An 18,011-nucleotide genomic window follows, 5' to 3' on the forward strand; every position below is an offset into this window, starting at 1 on the left:
TGTTGGGGCTTGAGGCAAAACTCAAGTGGGGGGCCCTCCAAACAGCGCCAATCACCATGACTGACGCATACTCCTCTTCCTTTGTTTTCCTGTTCACCTTTTCTCTCCTATAGACGGATTATCCCTCTTCATTTTTCTTTGTGGACTTTCATCTACAAAGTTTGGTTTTAACAGCAATAATGCATACAACGCTAAGCAGGGCAACAAGAGTGAATGCTGTCAGATGGGGCTCCCTTAGGGGGGTTTCCAACTGTTGTTTCAAAATGTGTACATTTTGGGTCACTGCTGTGGTTTAAAGTTTGTCAGCCCTCAGGGGCCCACTACTGGCCTGGGGCCCCAATCAGTTGCATGCCTTGCCTGTTGACAAGCAGCGCCTCTGAATGTAGATTATGTTTATGTTGGATTAAAGCCAGATTGAGCCACATGTGCAAAGCATGCAAAACAGAGATTGTTATAAACTATTATCTATTCATAATATATTTCACACACATTTATTGTGTCCATAATCCATCCATCCATAATTGGATGGAAAATGTAGGATTGGTTTAGATGCTTTAAGAATAACTTCATTAGTGTTTGTTCCAAAACTCATGATCATTTGTTCAATATCGCGACTTTTTTTTTTTTAAACTGAATTTTAGGATTTTCAAACACATTTGATATGCCTCCCTAGCATTTTCCTAGAAGTAAAAAATAATCTATTCAGTGCAGATGCAGCCCTGCATGCATTTAATGCCTCCATGTCACACATATGCTCAATTCTGACTCCCATGCTGTGAAGACATCCCCAACTCCTCCGCCACCACTCTTTCTCCAGAAAATGTGACTCTATTCGGTTCAAAAATTCAAGCTGCACACCCGTCCTCCAAACGAGCCCTCGTTATGATTTAAATGTCGGGTTACACAACTGTCTGCAGAGGAAGCATCTTGTCAAATGTTTTTTTTTAGAACAGTAGGATCCTGGTGATCCTGGCCTATCAAGACTCTGCAGGTTCGCTGAGTAATCCACAATTTATCTGACTAACTCATCGAGATTTCGAAGGAGGAAAATCGATGGTTATAAATCTGTGATCTAACTTCAGTGTCCGCCCCGCGAACATGCACCAAGGTCCCCTCTTGCCTCAACGTTTGTCTCCCCTGACGCCGAGGGATTAAGCTGGGAGGGTGGAGAGAGAGAGAGAGAGAGAGAGAGAGAGAGAGAGGAGGAGGAGGACAGAAAAAAAGGAGAAAGATTTCAGCACCGGAGCTGTCCACGGCACTTGAAGAAGTCTCTATTCCTGCCAAGGAGGGGAAACTGCTTCCGATTGTAAATGATCTCTTGTGGACTGTGAGGAGGAAGGAATAATAAACTGCTCTGCCATTCATCTCTCTGCGGGGCTACCGACTGGCCAGGAAAGGCGCACATATTTCATTCGAGCAAAGTCTTGCCATGCTGGACGGCCGGGCTTGAGACAGAGAGGATAAAGTGAGAACAGCAGCCCTTCACTCTTTACGGTGAGTCAACATGCAGCCTGTTTGGCTTTCTCTATTGTTACATAACAAACTGAAAACTGTCATGCTGTATACTGTGCTGCTCTAGATTTTATTTTGTATCGATTATGTTGCAAGCATGAGCTGTAACGTGACGCCTATAGGTGCATACTGCTGGAAAGCCTCATTACACATGCTTGTATGGAAGATTATTTAGGTCAACATCCACATGGGTGTGGATGCGCGTCGCGATTGTAAAAAAAACTACAGGAGTTCACATTGCTATCTTTTGTCTCTCTCTGGTTTCAAAACAGTGCATTGTTGGATATAAACAAAACATATTGGAGTTCTTGGGACGTTGTTGTTAGAACAGGTAAAGCAGCCTTACAGTGAGTTGTACCAATGAGAGAGTCTGCAACTAATGGCATGTCTGGATGAGTCAAAATGATATCTGCAGCAGACCTAAGTAGTTTGCTCTTTCCCCAGCTGCTCTGTCCACTTCCTCCAGAACTGTCCCACAGGAGAGTGCAGCTGTCCATTAAGCCCTCCATCAGTCTTTGTTTACAACCCCTACTGTGCTTATCTTTTAGCCAATGCATGTAGGTCCTCAAACAAGCCAATTTCCGTGTTAACCTTGGAGCGAGTCCTGCTCCCCAGTCTGTGACAGATCCCTGCAGCCTGAGCTGCTTCACTGCTGCCTGTTCTGTGGTTATTGTCAGACTCTCTCTCAGAGTGTTTGGCTGGCACTGGCTCTCTGCCTGGCAGCGCCTGAATGCCAACGTGATGTCTCCAGCCTAACCGTGCATTGAGATTTAAATTCCTCCTCCATTCAGGCACTTTTTTTTGTTTGTCCATTCACAAACCCCCATATGCATCTGCTCAGCCTTGAGCATATCATGTTTTTTTGTGGAGAATGTTGTTTTGCTCAGGTTGATACTGGAGGGCTGGAGAAGAGACAGTGAAATGTCAGGGGAGGGCTGTTGGTTTATCCACACAACAGTGTTTCTTTCAGAAGAAATGAGGAATCTCGTAACCAGACGGAAAGAAGATACCAATATTTCAGCTCTTCTTGATTTGTTTGGCTCTGTGTGTCCAAGTGTACCTCCATCTGTGTCCATTTTTAATGGCTGTTAATGATGCCCCTCACTCACTATTACAGCGATCTGGGTGAACTCGTTAGTGTAATTAGTTCTAGGTCTTTGCCTCCCTGGTCTGTGGGTGAGATCTTCAGCTAAAGAGGGATTCATCCCTATGAAAAGGCATGCTTTGTGGGGCTTCCTTTCAAAATTCCCCCCCCCCCCCCCCCCCCCCCCCTCTGAAACAAGGAATGAAAAGGAGGGCTGGTTTGGATTCTAATCAGCACATAACAGTGACATCCAACAGCTCTGGGAGGGTATTCATACAGTACATGTAACATGTTAGAAAGACCAGAATTGCTTCCTTTTTATGCTTTTATGATAGATAAGGTGTTAGTTGATAGTACATAACGGGGTGTTGTAAAAGTGTAGCTTGAAAATAGATGATCTGATGTGAGGTAAAAATAAAACCACTGATTCAGATTTTGGATTGTAAATTACTTTTGTAATCTATTGTAATCCAGCCAATAGCAATTCAAGTGTTCCAAAAATTTAAACTTCAGCTGTGTCAATATTGGTAAAAGTGTGTGTGCATGTGTGTGTGTGTGTGTGTGTGTGTGTGTGTGTGGGGGGCAACAATATATCGCTGCCAATTTGATTCACCATGGCACAACTACACGACTCCTCACAGTGGTGCTTACGGCATGAACAAGACTAACATGAACATAATAGGTCAAAGAAGAAGTTGCCAGCTGGGTGAAAGAAGAAGACAACAGCAGTGGATTAGTGTTGGATAGCGGGGAAAAAGGAGTTAAAGGTTAAAGCATTATCATTGGTAAAATTAAACCAAAGCTGGTGAATAAATACATTAATCTGGCATTTTACCTTTTTAATGACTTTTTGTCTTGTTCAGTTAATCACATATGGTGAACAATTTGATTAAAACCACCAAAGTCATGACACCTGAGCATACTTGTTTTCTTGCTATATTTGCAAAGCACCCTATGGCGAAAACATCCAACAATAAATTAATCTTCTTCAAATAATCAATCAAACTTTTATTTATACAGCGCCAATTCACACATTCGACCATTTACAAAAGAGCAGTTAGTTAGCAGCAGGCTGTCCCCACCAACAATCCTGAGGAACCTACAAGACATTAGAGCGCACGAGCTCCCAGGAAAGTATGTGATTAGTTTCTTAAGATGTACAGATAGTGACATGCAGTAAATGCATGATGTCAAAGAGAGAGAGGTAAAGAGATAGGAGTTCAAGGTTCCAGTTTCCCTGGTAGTCTAAGCCTATAGCAGCATAACTAGGAGCTGGTCCATACCTGCGCCAGCCATAAGCTTTATGGTAAATGGACTTGAGCTTGTATAGTGCTTTTCTAGTCTTCTCACTACTCAAAGCACGTTTTCATGCTTGTCACACCTACACATTCACACACTGATGGCAGAATAATCAGAACTAACTAATCCCATTCATACACACTCATACGCCACCAAAGCAATCCGGGGTTAAGTGTCTTGCCCAAGGACACATCAGACATGTAGCTGCAGGAGCATGGGATTGAACCATCATCCTTCATAATAATAATAATAATAATAACTTTATTTATATAGCACCTTTTAAAAACACAGGTTTACAAAGTGCTTTGACAAACAGCAAGAACAAAGCAAACTAAACACAGAAAAACATTAACAACAGTAAGAATATAACAGATGCAAAATACCAAAAATAATTAAAAACAATTCAACAGAAAAGAACCCAAAGTGCACGATACCCAACCAGACATATATAACCCAACCATCATAAGAACCATCATAAGAACCCAGGAACACAAGAACCCAACAACATGAGCTGAGACCAAGAGGACCAAAGATTTAAAAAGATGTAAGAAACTAAGAGATAAAAGCAAATAAAAAGCAATGAGAAGGTAAGCGCAGTAAAGGAAATAAAAACAAGTGGTTAAAGGATCAAAAAAAAACCAAAACTATAATATTAATAAAAATAAAAATTAACTATAAATACGAAACATAAATAGACAAAGTAAGTAAGATAAGAAATTACCAAGTTAAAACACAAGAGGAGATTAAGATATGAGCATAAATACGAGATAAGACCATAAATAAAAGACAGTAAGAAGTAGAAGAAGATAAAAATAGTAAAACCAGTAAGAGAAGACATTAAGAAGACGACATCACATAAAAGCAAGTCTGTAAAAGTATGTTTTAAGAAGGGATTTAAAAGAATTGAGGGAGTCTGCGAGTCTTATCTCCTCAGGGAGGTCGTTCCAAAGTCGAGGGGCCCTGACTGAAAAGGCCCGGTCACCTTTAGTTTTAAGTCTCGACTTTGGAACGACCAGGAGGCTCCCACCCGAGGATCTAAGACTGCGGGCTGGCTCATATGGTGTCAGTAACTCTGTTATATAGCTTGGAGCCAGCCCCGTCCGTGCTTTAAAAGTAATGAGTAAAATCTTAAAATCGATTCTAGAACGTACAGGAAGCCAGTGTAATGAAGCTAAAATTGGAGTGATGTGATGTCGTCTGTTACAACCAGTAAGAAGCCTAGCTGCTGCATTTTGGACCAGCTGGAGGCGAGACAGTGACTTATTTGTGATTCCGGAAAAGAGGGAGTTACAGTAGTCAAGTCGGGAGAAGATGAGGGCGTGGATGATCTTTTCAAGGTCTTGTTGGGTTAGGATTGTTTTAATTTTGGAGATGGTGCGTAGATGGAAGAAGCTTGATCGGACAACTGTTTTGATATGGGATTCAAAGGTGAGATTGCAGTCGAATGTTACTCCTAGATTTCTGGCGGTGGGTTGGACATTGGTGAATAAGGGACCGAGGCTGCTCTTTGAGATATGAGTGGTGTTTGGCGGGTTGAATACTATGATTTCAGATTTAGAATTGTTCAGTTGGAGAAAGTTTTGCGCCATCCAGCAGTTGATATCGCTTAGGCAGTTTCTGACAGCAGCTAGGCTCCTAGGGTCCTCAGGTCTCAAAGGAAGGTATATCTGTGTGTCGTCTGCGTAGCAGTGAAAGGAGACATTGTGGCGTTCAATTATTTGGCCAAGAGGCAGCATATAAATGGAGAATAAAATGGGACCTAAAACCGAACCTTGCGGTACACCACAGGTAATGTTAGAGGTAGAGGAGGAGTAGTTACCGATGGTGACCGCGAAGGTTCTTTCTAAAAGATAAGAGTAAAACCAGCTAAGTGCAGTATCCTTTAAACCAACCCAATGTCTGAGACGATCAGTTAAAATTGTGTGATCAACAGTATCAAAAGCTGCGTTAAGATCTAAAAGAATTAAAATTCTGCCCTCCCCTCTGTCTGCTGCTAAAAGAAGGTCATTGGTTACCTTGAGGAGGGCAGTCTCTGTGCTGTGGCAAGCTCTAAAACCGGATTGGAATTTCTCAAAGAGGTTATTTTCAGTCATAAAAGATAAAAGTTGTGTTGAGACCACCTTTTCTAAAACCTTTGATAAAAATGGAAGTTTTGAGATTGGTCTAAAATTGTTAAAATCAGTGGGATCAAGGTTGGGTTTCTTTAAAAGTGGTTGGACCACAGCATGTTTAAAAGCAGAGGGGACTACACCTTCCGCCAAGGAACTATTAATAATGGATAAAATACTGGGTCCAACTGTGTTAAAAACCTCTTTGAGAAATGTTGTGGGAATAAAATCAAGGCTGCACGTAGCTGATTTCATATGGGTTAAAATTTCAGCTAAAAAGGTCAAGGACACTGGCTCAAAACTGCTAAAATAACTGTTAAGTTCCCTGCTGGTGTCTAAAATACGGTCTGGGGGGATGATTTGTTGCCTAATGTCCTTGACTTTATTAGTAAAATAAGTTAAAAACTTCTCACATAGATCCTGAGAAGGATCAGTAAAATAAGAAGGGGAGGGGGTGGTGATTGATTCTAAAACCTTAAATAAAATTCTGGGGTTAGAATGATTGGCTAAAATCAGATTAGAATAAAATGCTGCTCTTGCGCCTTTAACTTCCTTTTGGTATTGTATCATTGAATCTCTCCATATTTCATAAAATACATGCAAGCCTGTTTTTTTCCATTTTCGTTCTTTCCTTCTGCAGTCTCTTTTTAGATCCTGAGTCAGTTCGTTTAGCCTTGGCTGTGGGACTCTGTTAGGTTTTTTGTCTTTATAAGGAGCAACAGAGTCCAGCACAGTTTGACAGGTGAGATTAAAAGAGGAGACCAGCTCCTCTGTGTTAAAATGTTGGTAAAAGGCAGTTGAAGAGACAGAAATAAAAAGCTCCTTAAACTTGCTAGCAGACGTAGAGTTAAAAACCCTGCTGCGGACAGGTGCCTTGCTAATAAAAGGTGGCTGAGATAGAACCACTCTGAATAAAACCAGTTTGTGGTCTGACACACAGATATCCTTTGTCTCAAAGTTGTTAGGGCTGAGACCACTGTATAAAACAAGATCAAGTGTGTGGCCCTTAGAGTGAGTGGGTTCCTGTATTGCCTGAGTAAGGTTAAAAGATTCTAGAATATCCATAAAATCACCCGCAAGGGACTGAGAGGGACAACAGACATGTATGTTAAAATCACCTAAAACAAGGATTTTATCATACTTAGAAATAAAATGTGATAGAAACTCTGAAAACTCTGCAATAAATACATTGTTAGGTCTGGGTGGTCTGTAGATGATTAAAATTAGCACAGGATCTTTTAAATTAACAATAAAACCAAGATGCTCAAATGATGTAAAATGAGTGTGAATAATTGGAGAGCATTTAAAATCTTTTCTATGAATAACAGCAACCCCCCCTCCCCGGCCTGACATCCTGGGCTGATGAAGGTGAGTGAAATCAGGGGGGGTTGCTTCAATCAGAGGACTGCAATCTCCCATGGTCAACCAGGTCTCAGTGACAATAAAAAAGTCAAGATTATTATGATTTATAAAATCAAGGCAGATAAAAGATTTATTATTAAGGGATCTGATATTTAAAAGACCAAAGTTAGCTGAAGTGCAATTAAAAGTTGGTTGTGGGAGAGGTTGGAGGCGTACTTGGGTGAGATTGGAGTGGTTACAGTAATTGACAGGTGACAGATGTTGATGAGACAGTCTACAGGTGACGTGTACAGGGATAGTGAATTCAGTGCTGTGGTCTGTGACAGTAGAGAGTGTATGACAGTTATTGGAGGACAGAGAAGAAGGAGAAAAAGAGTGACACCAGGTGTGAGGAGTGGGGGAGGGGCTTGCTGTGAGTAGATTGTTCATGTTGAGAGATGACCGACTACCAAATGAGTCGCAGCCGCCCCTTATCAAAAAGTAAAGTTTTAAGTCTATTCTTAAAAGTACAAAGAGTGTCTGCCTCCCGGACCCTGACTTTTAGATGATTCCAAAGGCAAGGGGCCCGATCACCGAAGGCTCTTCCTCCTATAGTATATTTAGAGACTGTAGGTACCACGAGCAGATCTGCATTCTGGGAGCGTAATCTTCTCGAAGAGTAACACAGCATTATTAGCTCTTTAAGATGAGACGCTGCCTGGCCATAAGAGCTTTGTAAGTAAGAAGAAGAATCCATCCCTGTTTTTTTTTCTTTCTTTTGGTGACAGACTTCATTACATTCTCTTTTGAACTGAATCGATCCCCAACTGAAATCTCGGAACTGCCCATCTGCCATGTAATCAGAGTGACCTTGTGCAACATCGAGGCATTTCCTGTACGGCACCGAGTGAGTTAAGTACTCGTAAAGAAAAAAGATCTAGTTAAACTATTCTCACTGAAAGAAGACCCAACTGTGAGTGACTGTTATTACAGATTTTATTTGATAGTGGTGGACTAGTTCCTGCATCTGATAAATGTATTTTATATGAGCTCCTGTAGATCTCAATAACATCCCCATGGTGACACTTTGCCAGCAGAGGACTGAATACTAATATGGACCTTAAGCTGTCCCCACTGACCTCCAACATAGTGCTGCTTACAAGAGAAAACTAAGATTCATTCCCTGCTTAAGCATCGTATACTCACCTCTTGCCACCAGTATATCTGACAAAAATAGATCAGACAAAATGTATTTTTTTCCCTCCTCTGTAGATCATAGCATTCATAGAATAACCGAAGGTGGAATAACATTTTTATCTGAAACACAGTGAAGCAATGCCAGTTCAGTGTAATGGATGTTATTGTTGTTGTGAACTGATGTAGAAGACGTTTTTTCCCGACATGTTCTGGTTGGACAAATAAATGGGTGAAGGGTGAAAAGATTACAAAACCATTACTCGAAGGAGCAGGAAAAGAATCACAAGTATATGAAGAGCACTTTGGTGCCCCCCCCCCTCCCGAAATTATCAATAATTAATTAAACCAAGATTCTCCTGAGAGCTTCATCATCTGAGAGCTCTTTACGCTCTGATGCTTCCATGAATCAAGAGAATGAAAGCCATTTGAGTCTAAAATGTTTAATAGACTCAGTAAAATAAAAAAGTATATAAAGTTTAATAGGGAAAATAAATTGATTTACATCTCTTAAAACTAGTGTTTCACTTCATTTTGACTGTAGGATAATCATAGATCCTGGAACACAAGTCATCAAAACTATTACGTTTATGGTATTCTTACCCATCTTAATAATAGTCTCTGGCACTTTAGCTTGATAGCGTCACATTTATTCTTCAATATGTCAGGTTCTGCCCCAAGGAGTGGCCCTCTTTTTCCTCTTTTGGTCCAGTTCTTTTTTTATCCAGGGGCTTTAAATCATTCAGAGGGGTCCTCTAAGCAGAGCAGCAGAGGCAGCTGCTGCTGAAACCTTCTGAATGTCGACAAGCCTGAGGGAGTCTCGTCCTATCCTCCTCAACTTGAACTGCCCTCAAATGTAATATGGAGGATACATTTTGCGTATATGGTCGAGCCTCAGTGGCATCAATTTTTTTTGATACATTTGGAACTTGAGGAAAAATGAGATATTCATCATGGCAAGTGTTTAGCTTTTAGACTTTTGCATTATACCAGTTAAGAAATTATTTTAATGTGGAAATATTACACCATCATTATGAGGACCATAAATAAATACAGATGATCAAACACATAAGCCAATATTTGGAGTCAGTATTCATACCTTTATTTAGATTTATAAGTAAGGACGCACAGAATGTTATTATATTGTATTGAAATACAGTATTGTTTTTTTTTTGAGTTGGCATCACCTGGAAAGTGTCTTTAAGAATCCCCACCCACTAATTATGAATAAAAATTAGTTGAATGACTTGTATCCTTTTGTATGTATCACAAGTGGAAACATGGTTTAAAGAACTACAGTATTATAGTTTAGCACCCAGGCTAGCCAACAGTTTGAAGGAAAGTGAATACTGCTCTTGCTACTTCTACAACTACTGCTTGCACTATAGCATAGCATAGCATAGCATTAGCGCCATATCAAGCCACCAAAAGATTGACTCAGGTTCACACAACTCAAAATGAAACCAAATACTCCAAGGTCAACCAGTGGCTAACATTCACAGGCTAACATGGAACACAAAAGCTTTGATGCTAGCCAGAGAGGATAGCTGTTCCTCCACTGTTCAAGTCCCTGCATCGAGCAAACGACACGCCCTGGATATGTGTTTTTTCTTACAATGGCAGAGGCTTCAGTAATCATATCTAATCTCACAACTCAAACCCAAAACTTTTAAACCAAAAGTTTAAAATTATTTTGCGTACTTGAGCAGTCTGTTATTGATAACATGATAACTGTTTGTCGAGTGTCCTCTTGAGGCTGGCTTGAGAAGCACTGGAAGTACACCCGTTCAAACAAGCCCTTTTTTTACAGCAAGTTTACAGCCTGGTTAAAAAAGTAGAAATAGGTCTGATTAGCTCATGTCTTGATCGGCACACACTGTAAGGCGGTTATATTTTATGATAACTCATCAGTTTTAATTTTATGAAGGATAAGCGTTGTTTACAATAAGGCATGAAGCTGACCTCATTGACAGGCAGGCGCGATGTAACGGTTTGTCAGGAGGTTTAAAACCAGCCTCATCTCCAGCTCTTAGCTTGTCGTTAGGTTGACTGAAAGTTAAGTTGACACAGCATAGCGATAGCCATCGTGCAGTAACAGATGATGAACAGGGTGATGTCACTCAGGCATAGTTCATTAACATTTACAGTCCATGGCCATAAATCAAACTCTGCACAAGCCAAGCTCAAATTATAGAAGGACGAACATAACTTTAACATTTGATGTATGATTATTCTCAAAACACAAATACTTTACAAATGTGCATCATTTTCTGACAGCTTGGTCTTCTTGTCGCTTCGGGCCCTTTTTAAGCACATTTCCACAAGTAACTTGGTGAATATTATGTTATTATTAGCCTACTGATATAAATGCCAAAACTACAAAAGCATGAGCCAAGCTGTAATTAACCATTTGATTGACATGGAATGTGTGTGTTCATCAAAAAGTATCCATGTCGTTGGTGTAGATACTCACTAAAGTGCTCTTACAGATTTTAAAGAAAACACACCAGCTATCTCTCTTGCGAGCATAAAGTGCACACAGGTGTTATGCTTCACAAACGTTGCTGTCAGTCATCCAGGAAAACGGCTCCATAATTTGACAGGTTTGTGGTCCAAAGCTTTAGAATCACAGACTTGCAAGGCAACCAAGTGGCAGGTTATCCAGCGCTATGTAATAAACTGAGGTATCAAAGCCAGGCACCGACCCATTTGTGTCAGAATCGACTTGGATGGTGCATGGAGGAAGAAAAAAAACAGGAAGCCCTTATTTAAAATTCACAAGGTAACCTGAAAATGACAAGGTCTTCTGTGCACTCAGATATGTCCTGCTTCACTTACAGCTCTGTTTGAAGAATTCAAACCCTTGTTCCCCTGTTTTTCTTTTCTTGCTCTATGAATATATCTTTTTTTTTGCTGCAGCAGAGGATTTATGTTTTGAGTAAAAAGATGGGCTTTACTGTCACAGGATAATGACAGTAAATTTGAGTATTTTACTGCTGGGATTGATTTGATGCAGTATGCAATGACCTTGGGGCTTTTAATAGCTCTTGGTTTATTGTTCAGCATCTTTCTTTACCTACAACTGTTTGTGAAGCCAATTCACTTTGTTGGCCATTAAAGAACAATTTGTTCATTGTTGTTTATCTCTTTTAAAATGGAACGGTCCATTATCTGCACTGCACAGTAATTGAGAATCAAAACCAATATATCAACCAACTCAGACTTTCTCTTTTTTCCCCCCTGGGGTTCATATGAAAGAGGCAGCAGTTTATGAGCTGGTCCTCGCAGGCATCTCTGGCATCTAAAGGATGTCTGTGCCAGCGATGCTCTGAGCCAGAATGTAAAGGTCACTTGAGTGGATAATTATGTCCCTACAATAATCACTGTGCCATCCTTTACTGTGGAGACCACATTGTCTGTGTTGACAGTGTGAGTTGTTTGTGAATTTCTGCCTGGAGAGTTTTGTATATATTAAGTAAATGATAAATGGACTTTCGCTTGTATAGCAAGTCTTCTGACTACTCAAAGCCTTTTACACCACAGGTCACACCTACTCATACACACCACACTCACACACTGATGGCAGATGATGCTATGTAAAGTGTCCATCAGCATTAACTCATCCATTCATACACATTCATACACCATTGACAAAGCTGCAGGAGCAACTTGGGTTTAAGTGTCTTCCTCAAGGACAGATTTGACATGTGGCTACAGGAGCTGGGGATTGAATCCCTGACCTTCCGGTCTAGAGACATCCGACTCTACCACTGAGCCACAACCGCACCATTATTAAGTGGATCAGACAATATCCAAGCCAGCAATAACTTGTCTCTGTCACTTTGCCATGTTGATCTAGACTGTTGAAGAACTTGATGGTCTGCCATGAAATGACAACCAGACATTAGTTTGTGCTTTTATGTGGAAGTATTTTAACAGCAGATGAATGGCTTATGATAGAAACTGTGTATGTCTCTATTTCCTACTTTTTCTCGTAGGTCCTGAACTTTTTGTTTTTGATCTTGGTCCATTTGTGACCCCTTACCATAAGTGATGATCCTTTCTCAAAGCTTTGCAGTCATCCCTCTCTTTCCTCTCACTTCCTATCCTGTTTTTTATGCAATGCCTTAAGGTGCATCTTATAGCTAGTCTAAGTCTAAGACACACTGTTTTCAACTTAATGTAAACCCAAAGTAGATGCATAGCACATATGAGCACTCTGTTATGTGCACCATTTAGTGTCTGCAGAAGGAAAATGTCATACATATGGTAATATAATAAATTTATAAATACAGTTTTTTGCTGTAGGATTTGAAGATATAAATAATTAAAGTATAAAAAATATAAAAGTAAATATGATTACTGTAGTGTTAATGTTTGGATTGCAAGCTGGGTGCCCTTTGTTGCATCCCACCACTTGTTTTCCTTATAGTTCATAAGATCAATGTTGTTTACTGCTTTGCATTTCACAATGTTTGGAAAGAGATTCCTGTCAGAAAAAAAGTTTGATTCTGTAAATTCTTAGTTTTATATCCTTTTCTCCATGTTATCCAAAAAAATCCTGCTTTAAAATAACAGAGCAGATCAGCCTCAGCTTATCTATGCTAAGAGACTACCTACTGAGCTGATTGTCATTCCTGTGGATAGGATAACACAGCACTCTTTGCAGCCTTCAAGAGGCCTACAAATGTGTATATTTTAATCATTGGATATTCTCATCATGTCCGTGTCATTTATAAGACTCCAGGAGGACGTTGTTACTAGGAGGACTGACCTTTGAAATAAAGTGGATGTCCTTGAGGAGGATAATTAGTGTGCTAGAATTTTCCCACAGAGTAAAGCTTGGCAGTAAGTATACATAGCTCATATAAAAAGGTATTTTCTGACCTGTAACTGAATATTTTCTGCCATCATCTGCACAATTTTCCCTTTCTGTACAACTTTGAGCACCTCTTCTAATTCCTGTGGAACAATAGAATACATCAAAAACACACTTCAGCAATTTTCAGTGGACATTTAGGTATTTTGGAGTATACTTCATGTTGTCATTTTTCCATTGTGGCTATGCAACATGCCCAAAACAGAGCCCTACCTGCTGATGGAGTCAGCTACCCTGCAGCTGTTTTTTACTGTTGGCTTCCTTTTTTAGACACAGCTGCAAAAATAGATATTTTTTTGCATGAAACATATCCATGCGATTTTGACTCTGACTTGTTGTCCTGTTGTCATTTCTTTGTTACTAACTCTTGGTGTATTTTTTATTATTATTTAAATGCATGAAACAAGAGATAGTGCAGCCTGAGTGCTGTGTCTTCCACAGTCTTCCAAGTGTGAGTGTAAAGGCAGCATGAGAACATAAGGCCTGGCAGGCTATTAGAGTCTCAGCCTGGGAGGAAGAGAGTGGGAATTACTCCCATTTCACTTCGGATAAATGCGATCAAATTTCACACAAGCACTTATGAGCAGCATGGATGGATGGGATTGCATTTGAGTGCCAAAGACACATGTCCATAAGTACCATGTAATCAACTTGAATCTATGGCAGGCACCTTTTATCAATAATTGAATTCACAATTGTGTTACAGTTAAGTACATATTAGAACTAAGTCAGTTTCTGCTTCTTTTTTTTTCTAACCTTGCTACACCATCTTACGGTAAAGGATCTCACTGAAATTCTTTATGAATAATGCATTACATGAGACTATTTTCTCTAGAGTTCAGCTGCTGTTTTAAAAGATATAAGCTCAAGGTCAAGAGAAAATTGTTCTGCCTTTTAAAGCATTGAAGAAGGAGCAAAATGACCAGTCATTATTCTGCCTTAAAAGACACATTTTATGGGGCTCTGGTGGTGAAGTGGTCAGTGTGCACTCCCCATGTATGGAGGCTGTAGTCCTCCAAGCGAGCAGCCCAGGTTCAAATCCAGCCTGTGGCTCCTTTCCCGCATGTCAATCCCCTCTCTCTCTCCCTGATTTCCGAATCTATCCACTGTCCTATCTCTCCATTAAAGGCACAAAAAGCCCAAAAAATAAATCTTTAAAAAAGATAGATTTCTTTAATCTATCTTTAAAAAAGATAGATTTTATGCAAAATCAGTTAACCGTGTTGTTCGAACACTAATATGTGTCCTTAGCTTGTCTACGAACCCTGAAAATCATGAGAAAAGTGCATCTCTCCATCTTTTTCTCCCTCTACTTCGACAAAAATGTGTGCTCAAACAGGCTGTTTGTAGATTTTCCCTTCATGACATCACAAAGGGCAGTAACCTCTCCCCCTGATGTGTGACACTCCCACAGCTAGGTGTTTGTTCTGCCCTCTGTGTCTGCCTTCTCACCTTTAGCATCCCCTTCCAGATAGGGGCGTGGTCCAATACAGCTCATTTACATATTTAAAGGTACAGACACAGAAACAGCCTGTTCTGAGCAGGGCTGAAATAGAGGGGTTTATAGGCATGATCAAATACAGGATCAGAGTGGATATAGAACAAGAAACTTCACAGACATATTTCAGGGACATCTGAGACTTATTTAAACTTGTTGAAATGGAGGAGAATATGTGACTTTTAATACCATTTGTATCTGATGACAAAGGATGCAAATTAGCGAATGCCACTCTTTATTTGATAAAGTTAAATAATTAGATTTGTCAAGACAGCTTGAAGGCAATCACTTTTTGAACAATTAAAATGTCTTCATAGTTACAGCATGAACATGAAGATCATAAACCAGTGGAAAACTCACAAGCCATCCTCATTACCTTTGGTCAAACTATCGTTTCTACATTTTTCAGCAAAAAATTGTCTTGGCTTTTCAGACAAATGCTCAGCAGTCTAAAGGTGTTCAAGCAAAAAAAAGTCACTGAAAACCTGCAGGGAGATTGCAGCTAATAATCTCCCCAGGATCCAATAAATATGATCTTATTTCATCTGATCTGAAGTCATTTCATTTGGTAAACAGGCGGAATTGAAAAGAGAAACTAGCTGAACTCAGCAGGCTGTGGGGATTGATGCAGTTTATGAGTATTCTACTGTGGAATCATTATAATGAAGCGCACATTCCATACACACACATACACACAGGCACGCACGCACACACACACCAAATGTAAAACCTCTTGGGGGTCTCTGAACCCTGAGCAACTCTGGCCTCCTGACATTATTATGCAAGTTAATTTACCTGACAAAAAAGTGATGTGTCTTGCTAATCCACAGGGAGAAGTGCTTTGTGTGGATGTCACACCACCACAAATCCCTGACCAATGAAGACAATGTGGTAAAGGGAATAAGATGACAAACACCCGACGTGGCATAATATTAAAATTCCTTTGAAAATGATTAAATTTACGATTCAAAAACCCTAGATAAAGGACCTTCCAAACCATCACAAATCTTGATGGTAGTGATCAGAAGTCTTAATATTTTGAGCATGTACTGTTGGAATTTAAAGAGTGGCTAGTTATGGGGCACTGAGATTCATGACACTCTCATCAGGAAGAGATATAAAGAGCCAGAAACAAAAGAGCAAAGTATTTATTCAACATCAATATGTACAGAATCCCTTTTTCATTATAATAGGAAGAACATACTTGTATTAAGCTACATATTTTGCTCATGTTGTCTGAACAATCTGAAACAGTCACAGGGTTCCTAAGGTCTTATTTGGGATTTGACATCTCACACCTGGTGTATAGAAAATGGTTTATGAAGTTTGTGTTGAATCATCAAAACTAAACAAAAAAAGTCTCACTTTGTTCTATATCTACATTGTCCTGAGGTTTGAAATGAGTAATGAAATACTACAACTGAGCCTATTCAAATGTGGGAGCAGGAACAGAGGAGCCGCATTTATAAGTAATGAGGATAGGAGTTCAGGGATGTGTTTCTGAAAGAATGAGATGAGGGAGATTTGAAAGGGCCCAAGGTGTTCAGTGAGTACATAAAGATGTCTGAAATGAAAAGACAGTACCTATTTTCATTGGCTGCTGATCTCATCTCAGTGTTTGACTGAAGCAAGTTCTCACTTTTTCCTTATTGGATTTATTCTATATTTTACAAAAAAAAAAACATTATTGCACCAGTTCTCCAGGTGGTTTACTATCTGTGCTTTTTGCTGTTTCCATTAACTTTTCATGCAAGTCTTTTACCTTTTATTTGAGGTAGTGAAATATGGTCTGTACTGCTCAGGGATTTTTAGTGCTGCAAAGGTGCTAAGGTGCTAAAGTGCTGTTAACTTCTTACCAAGGTACATCACCATGGTCACTAATACTGCACTCCCAACCTGCTCTGGAGCAGGTTATAGTCAGGATAAGAGATCAGCCTGTGCAAAACACCGCCCACTCACCATTTAATTCTCTTTATCACAGAGGTTTTTTGAGCTGATTGGAGAAAGGGGGGAGGGCGAGAGTGTCAAAAGACCAGTAACACATGTTGTCTACCGCAGATGATTTTCTTGGATAAAAATATGTAATTAAAGATAATCAACCACAACAGCTGTGTTTCTTGTATTTAAAAACAAACTTTGCTGAGGTTTAGTAGGTACACCAAACATCGTAACTATATAAATAAATAATATGTATTTATCTAAATATGGATCAGCATAATAGATCTCCTTTAAATCATTTCAAAAGGCTCCATACATTTATTTAATACCATTTGGGTTGCTGCTCTAAGTCTTAAACTTGTCATAGTAGCCATATAAAAAACATCTGCGATGGTAATTTCATCTAATAAAAAGGTATTTTATAGTCAGAGCATGCATGCACTGATCTTGGGAAAAGGGATATTGAGTCTTAAGTAGTGTAATCACACATTAAGGCATTTTTGTCAGTTTATCTCTTCATTCAGATTCCGCAAGCTGTCATAGTTGTATTCTAGATTTTGTCTTTAACTTCTTCATATGTATGATATATCATAGTTTGCTCATAGGTATAATATGTCATTCTACTGACAGAATGTGAATGGTTTGTGAATGCTCATACATTGTAAGTAACGCCTCTTTGTGAGCGTGCTCATGGACGAGTTGATGTGTTATATGATATGATAGCCAGCGCTTTGTGACCCCTGAGTTCTATCTCCTTTATAAGGCTAAGCCAGATCACAAAAGATACCCTGGATATGATTACAGGTCTCAGGTCTGGTACTCAATAACAGGCAGGTACCACTGTGTGAATGCACAATGCACGACTGTATATCCATTTACATATAGTGTAACATTATTTATTTGTTTTGCCTTAAGTATAGGACCGTTAAAGGTGATGACAGCTTATTTTCTATCCATTCTCGTCAAATATTATGCAAAATGAATTTTAACATGCTTACCATGCAACACATTTTCTAATATGTGTCCATGGCCTGTCTACAAACCCCCCAATTATGAGAAAAGTCCATCCTCTCTTTTTCCTGCTCCACTTTCCAGAAAATGTGTGCTCAAACAGGCGATTTGGAGATTTTCCCATCATGACATCACAAAGGGCAGTAA

General features: G+C 39.6%; 1 protein-coding gene across 2 annotated transcripts in view; it reads left to right on the forward strand.

Moving 5' to 3' along the window:
• Positions 1–1,023: 1,023 nt before the first annotated feature.
• Positions 1,024–18,011, forward strand: part of phf24 (PHD finger protein 24) — a 38,806-nt gene continuing 21,818 nt past the window's right edge. The window contains exon 1 of one of the 2 annotated variants that reach the window (XM_029276746.2): positions 1,024–1,494. The gene's annotated coding sequence lies outside the window, so the exon portion shown is untranslated. The remainder of the gene's footprint in view (positions 1,495–18,011) is intronic. The other variant, XM_020630577.3, reaches the window with a different exon arrangement.

This window comes from Labrus bergylta, chromosome 17 (assembly GCF_963930695.1).
Source record: "Labrus bergylta chromosome 17, fLabBer1.1, whole genome shotgun sequence".
Lineage (NCBI taxonomy): Eukaryota > Metazoa > Chordata > Actinopteri > Labriformes > Labridae > Labrus > Labrus bergylta.